Genomic DNA, 7,390 nt, shown 5'->3' on the forward strand with positions numbered 1-7,390 from the left:
ACATGGATGAATTAATTTGAGAGGTACTTTGGCGAACACAAACAGTTGTATACTCAAAACACGTATGCACGACTATCAAATGCACCCGCGAGTAAACTGATAGATTATATGCACATATGCTGAGGAAAGTATTTTGGAGCCGGGTCGTCGGTGCTATCTGATGACAAGTGGTTCCCCCCCTCCGTTCTATAGTTTCATTTGTGTGTTGCTGGAGTCACGCTGGTCGTAACGACCTCGGGCTTAGCGTTGTGTCACCTGATCGGGCCGTAATGCCAATAGCCAGCATCTGTCTTGTTGTGTTAGTCTGTGTTGACATCTTCCACCGCCATGGTGACAAAACATGGAAGCTGGAGGGAGCGTTTTGATTCCCGCCGGTGTGACTGACAGGACGGAAGCACCAATAATGGTGGCTCCACCTCCCATGTTTTAAGCCTGACGGGGCCCGCCTTCTTTCAATTTGACTGTTAATGTGATGTTCCCTCTTAAAGCTCCTTCTCTCCTCTAAATCTTTCTTTCCCACACTATTGGCTATTCTCAGTGTTAGATTCTCCTCGCCTGACCCCCATCGCCATGTCTTCAACTCTCAGCGCTCTCCTCTTCTTTCTTGTTGCTAAATGCCTAATCCTCCTGTGCCCCATTCCAATCATGGAAGCCCAAAGCTCCACATTCATCAGTCTGCAGTCTGGCCTTTTTCCTTTCCCTTCTAACCCCCCCCCCCCCCGAACACTTTCCCCTCCCTTCATTTCCCAGCTTCCCTGCTGGTGTTTGGGCTTTGTTCGCTTTCTAATTTGGAGAAACAAAGTGGGGCAGAGACAAGAGAGCAACCAAACAAAGAAGCCAGGGCACATATGAGAAAATGAGAAAAAGTTGAGGTCCTAACCCCACATTTGTGCACTGCTCATAGAAGAATAAGGGCAGAAAATGACAGATCTACATGCAGGCAGAGGGAGTTTGCAGGTTGTCACTGAGCATGTTGTTGGTTTTGTCCAGATACTCAACTTTACTCCTCCAGTTAAAAATAAGCATTTGAGGTTAATTGGTCACTTTTTGTTGATGTGTGTATGTGTGTGTGTGTGTGTGTGTGTGTGTGTGTGTGTGTGTGTGTGTGTGTGTGTGTGTGTGTGTGTGTGTGTGTGTGTGTGGGTGTGTGTGTGTGCGACTGTGCGTCTTTCTGTGTTCTGTTTGGTTTTGACGTGTACCCCTCCTTTGCTCATGGTAGACTCCAATGAAGTGGCCCAGAAGTGACGCACTATGTGACACTGCATTAATCAATAATGGTGCTTTTTTGTTTTTGTTCCCATTTCACTGTGTTCTTATGATAACTTTGATCGGGGCCCGTGAAAAGCTGAAATACATGTTGATGTTCTTTTAACCACACACCCCCATTTGTATTCTTTACATTTGTAGAATTAAAAAAAAAAAAAGACAGCTCAAATAACAGTTTAACATAAAACTGATTCCCAACCAGCTTTTCATTAAAACCAACACTTAGTGATGTCGTCCATGTAGTTGTTAATTCAAAACTGACTTTTAAATGCTCTTTAAAAGTCAACCCGGTGACATGCTGGTGGCTGCTCGCCTCACATCCATGTTGTTTACAGGCTCATAAAATGATGATGAAAGCCTCTCGCTGGTTGGCTGATGGAGTGACAGGTGCATGCGGAGAGCGCTGACTGTGTTTAATAGACATGTTTCTGAAGCGATGAGCTCAGTGGAGCACCAATAAAAACAACGCTGTGTGAATCACTGGGAGATTAGCGCAACCTTTAAATGCAGGCACACACTGTCACAGACTTAGAGAAAAACCCTCTATGATCCCTCCCCCAATGAAAAATCAATACTGATCATTTTGTCAGATCACTTCAGACTCTATTGTTATCGCGACGGAGTCGGTCCTCTACCAACGATTGGCCCTGACCTAGAAAAGCTGAACCTCTTGACAAATCCCCTTCTTTGATAATACACACACACACACACACACACACACACACACACACACACACACACACACACACACACACACACACTGGCTCCTCTCTTCGAGTCTGATGTGACGGATGCCAAACAGCATCCGATGGCTGGATATCCTCTCTTTCTCGTTTCAAATCAGAACAATTGTTTAAATTTTTTAGCTCTCAAGTGATTCTGCATAAAAAGTGGGGCAAAATACAGCCACTGAAATTCTGCTCTATCGCTAAACACAACAGCACTAAAAATAGCCTGTTCTCCCACACCAGAACTGGGCTTTTTTGTTTCCCTTAAGAAATGCAATGCTGATTATTTGTAAATGAATACAGGATATTAAAACAAAGTTGTCTCCTAATTGATGTTTTGCAAATCGTGAGAATATTATGAACATAACGGGCTGTAACAGATACACATAAGTACAATTAATTTCATGTCATAGGCCAACAGTAAGACAAAGATGTTCATTTTACATTGGGTTGTAAAAACTTTGTTATGGTGTCGGGAGCACGGTCGTTTGGAATCATTTTAAATACTTTGGGGAGCTAAGAATTAAATTAGGAGCGGTGCTCATTATAAACGGTATTTTTCACTTCATCATCTATAAGGACGTCAATGCAGCTTCAAGCCTCAGCTCATTAGAAAAGCTTGTTTGAAGACGTCACCTCCAGCTGTGTTTTATTTACACGTTATAAATTCAAATTTATTCATTGAAAAATCAGCACTTCTTGAGACTTATACTTCCTTCCTTTCTGCTTTTTTGCATATTTATATGTACTCTTAGAACTACTTTTATTGTTGTTAAGTACATTGAAAACACCAGTTTACAAAATGTACTGTAAATATTGTTTCAACTTCTTCTCAAAGCTTTGATTCAAAGAAATAGTCAGAGGCTATAATTCGAGGCCACTGAGCAGCGGAAAGCTTAAATCCTGCAGCCTTTAAATGATAATGACAGCCAAGAGTATCAGTGCCCTGTTCTGATGAGGTATGGGGGTTGTATTTCCTCATACCCTTGACACCAGGTGTGACAAAGGTGTGGAAACATGATCCTATTGTATGGAGAACAAAAACACATGTTGCACTAGAGTTTGATGGATGAAGCCCGGGGATGGTGCCAATATTAGCAGTTTGATTGTCACACCAGCCCCACCATCACACACTTTAAAACACGTTTAGAGTATCCAGCCGTCCAGTGATGAAATATCTCAATGCAAAGCCCATAATAAGCTCAGATTCTGCCATATCCCATAAAGCATTTGGTGGTTTAGTCTTATATCACATATACTTTTCACAGTATAACCATATCGACCTTGCTCCACTCTCACATTTCAGCATTAATCTAGATTTTCAATGATATTAACAATGGGATTTAGTGGAGAATGTAGGCCAACACACTGGTATTAAACAGGAGCAGGACAGTCCCTGAGGGCTGGAGACTGATCACTGGCATAATTATTACTTCCATGGAGTCAGATGACATAGAAAAAGCTTCCCCATTTAAGCAAACAACAAAGAGATATGGTTTTATACTCTGGAGGTTGTGTGAAGGTTAATTTGACCGTAAAAAGAGATGCAAAGCATGGTGGCAAGCTGTACTGCTGGTCTGGTCCTGTTTCCATCACACACACTGGATGATTGCCAAACATATGTAATCAGTATATAGGGATTCACTCACTGTAGGGAGTACATGAGGGGGTGGTAGGGGTAAAAAAATGAAAGAGACAGGAGAAGACAGTTAATTAGTCTCTGGGAATAACAAAGAAAAAGGGGCGGATTGTGAAAATTCTGCTTGAAAATGTATAAAACAATAAATTCGTCGAAAAGAGTGTTGTGAGGCAGAGGGTAAACAGCTAAATTAACACCAGAGCAAATTGTGAGATAGAGATATGGAAGTTTTTCCTTTGATTCTCATACAGTGTGGCAGTGTTTCTGTGTTTTACGCACCCACCTGACTCTTTAGTGGCAGTAAGGGATAAAGATAACTTTAAAAATTCCTATAAATAAGTCGTGTTTTGCAGAACTTTGATGAATATTTTTTGCCAGTCTGTAATTTTACTCATCAGTGTGTCTTTTGTGGAGCTTTTATGGACAGTCACTCACATCCATGTTAACATCGACGGGCTATTTCTAAACAGAAATGAACATGAAACGCACGTTTTTGGACTGCGGGAGGAGATTAGTGCACCCTGAGCATGTCCAGGAAGAACATGCAAATAGAAAGGCTTGCGATAAAGTACTTGTAGTACAGCAAGCATACTACTTTTCCACTTTTAAAGTCATAAGTTCTGAGTATGCCAACACGTTTTTATTCTTTGCAATGCAGCTATGTAACTGAGTACTTTTACATGTAGCTGGTCATAACTGAAGCACTGTAATGAATGTATAATATACACGTCCACGACTCTTTCCACGTCTGAACTAAATTGTCCACGCCCTGGTCTCCCCTCGCACTGTGGCCTCGCTGCCTTCTCGTCTCTCTGCTCGTCTCTCTGCTTGTCTTTCTTTGCTGTTCCTGTCAGTGACTCACCTGCCCCCATGCCGAAAGGCTCTCAGGAGCACATGACTCCTCTGAACACCAGAGGCCAAAATAAAAGTGGGGAATAAACACGAACAGACAGAAACTTCTGGAAGACAGCAAACATTTATTTTCATTACCTGATAATAAAACTGACTGTATATGTATGTGCATGGATGTGTATATCTAGTGACTATAAATACACTATAAACACACTCAGGCATTGCGTAAGCGCCGCTGACATTCTCGCTACAAGGCAGGATCAGTTTTTCCATCAGCCCTGGTGGACAATAGGTACAGCTGCCTCTCCATCAAACATTCTGTCTACCTCTGTGTATGTGTGTGATCATCTTTGAAACAAGATTTATATAGTTCCATTGTATGTTTTCAGATGCATACATTCAGTCAGTCTCGGGGTCTGATAGTGGTTTGGAAAAGATTATATCACATAGATCTAAAATCAGTTAGAAGGGAAACAGCTGGTCATTCGGTTTTCAGCTCTTAGTTCACTGTTGTCATCATGGAAGTCACCTGACCAATTTACTGATAACAATTTTGTGCTCTATAACAAAAACTTCCCACATTTTATTGGTCTCAGTCTGATGATTACCCAGGCAAAGAAAACAGGATAGTTTTGACAAAGGAAAAGTTTTCATATGTGCATTTGCTGCACATTCCCCACATGGCCGCAGACACAATTCAGTGGATTTCCCTGTCTTGTTACTTTGCTGAGTCTGTGTGTGTGTGTGTGTGTGTGTGTGTGTGTGTGTGTGTGTGTGTGTGTGTGTGTGTGTGTGTGTGTGTGTGTGTGTGTGTGTGTGTGTGTGTGTGTGTGTGTGTGTGTGTGTGTGTGTGTGTGTGTGTGTGTGTGTGTGTGTGTGTGTAGTGGAATTCTGACAGAGTGTTTTCCAACCCAAATTTCCTGATATGGTAGAATGGCATTCCTTGTGATTCCCACAATCCACCGAAGGACCAGACATGATGTCATGAGAAGGCCTCTGTGGTGTGTGTGTGTGTGTGTGTGTGTGTGTGTGTGTGTGTGTGTGTGTGTGTGTGTGTGTGTGTGTGTGTGTGTGTGTGTAAAGCTGCAAATGGAGGCTTCCCCATTTATACTTTGTGGCTCACTTCATAACAAAAACGCTGCCCGCAGACTGTACATGCCGTCGGCTGCATGCAAGTGTGTGTAATGTGAGTGTGTGTGCGTGTGTTTACTTTAGGTGTTTGTTGCGGGCAGAGCTCCAGAGTACACTTTGTTTGGAGAGAGTCAGAAGCCAGTGTAATAAATGGAAGGCCAATGCACTGAAATGGGATTAAAATGAGATGTTTTGTAGTATTTTGATTTCACAGACAGATCAAACGGAAACAACCATGTACATGAGAAGCAAGTCTCTTTGTGGCAAATGAAAGATGAAAAAACACCCCACAATGAGATGAGATGAAGGAAAGCAAGTTAGAGATGCAAATCCTGGAAAAAGAGATGAGAAGAAATCAGGAGTATGTGGAAGGGCTTGTGACTGAGGGAATACTGGGAGACAAAGGAAGGATGATGGGTGAAGTGAGAGTGGGAGAGAGGATATCAGGGAGGAAAAAAATGGTAAAAAGCAGGAGAGAGGGAGTGAAAGAGAGAGAGAGAGAGAAAGAGAGGGAGGGAGAGAAAAGCGTCCCAGATTCCCAGGCCATTTAATAGGGAGCAAAACCAAACTGAGCTTATAATGTAGACTGGCTGAGCAGGGGGCAAAGGGACAGTGTGAGGGTGTGTGTGTGTGTGTGTGTGTGTGTGCGTGCGAGAGAGAGAGAGAGAGAGAGAGAGAGGAGAGGGGGAGTTATCGCTCCCTCTCTCTGTTCGAGTGTGTGTAGCTCTCTCTCTTTCGGTTTGTGTGTGTGTGTGTTTTCAGAGAACATATGTGGCACAGCGCATGAAGGAAAGCATGTGAGGAAAATTTTTTATTTTTTTTATTTTTTTGTCATTTGTGGACTTGCATCCTGCCGACAGACTGGACTGAAGTTGAATGATGGACTTTAACATTCACTTTCAAAATGCTTCTTTCCGTGTTGGATTCTTAAGCAAGTTGTTTTTCTCGTTTGCCCTGATAAAAGGAAAATACTTTCTGTGGAGCTTCATCCAGAGGAATACTTCACAGTGAGCTTCAATCCAATGCTCACACACACACTCCTCTGTAGCACCGCGTGGGCGAGGGGCCTACCTGGATTACCCTGAGCGTACATGTTTGTGGGACACGCTAAAAGAAGAAAGGAGAGGCTGAAAGAGAGAATAAAGTGACGACAAGAGCTTGCACTGGAAGATGTACTTGTACAAAGCAACATGCCCAGAGATCCCCAACCCAAAGCAGAAGAGTGCCAGGGGTCAGGCCGGAGGTCAGACTGGGATCCAGGCCCAGGGCCTGGCTCAGGGGAGGCTCGTCAGGCAGGCGTCCGTGGGGGCAGCGACGCGGCCGTATGCTCCTCTGATGCTGTGGACGCCGACCAAAACCAAGAGCGTGGTGGAGCTCAAACAGCTGGAGGAGTTTCTCAACTTCCACTCGTTGTCGCTTCAGGATACAGTGAAGAGTCAGACCGGCATGGTGTACAGGTAATCTGGCTCTGTGGTCAGGCTTTGTGACCAGACTGTATGAAGTGACAGGTTGACTTCATCTGTACTGTGTGCGAGGGCCTCGTCTCTGTGGTTGGTTTTAGCGTTTGGGCTGTGATTGGACAAAGTGTTCGCTTTCTGGATGGAATCAAGGAGTTTGTCGAACTATGAAGTCGGACAGCGCCTTCTTAAAGGCTGGAATTGTTTTGAGATTGCATTGAAGGTCGCTAAAAGCATCACCGAGGTTCCAAAAGTGCTGACACGGGTCATCCTTGAGCACAGACTGCAACTACACTACACGAAACATGATTTGTCTT

Source organism: Lipophrys pholis (genome assembly GCF_963383615.2).
Source record: "Lipophrys pholis genome assembly, chromosome: 3".
NCBI classification, from domain to species: domain Eukaryota; kingdom Metazoa; phylum Chordata; class Actinopteri; order Blenniiformes; family Blenniidae; genus Lipophrys; species Lipophrys pholis.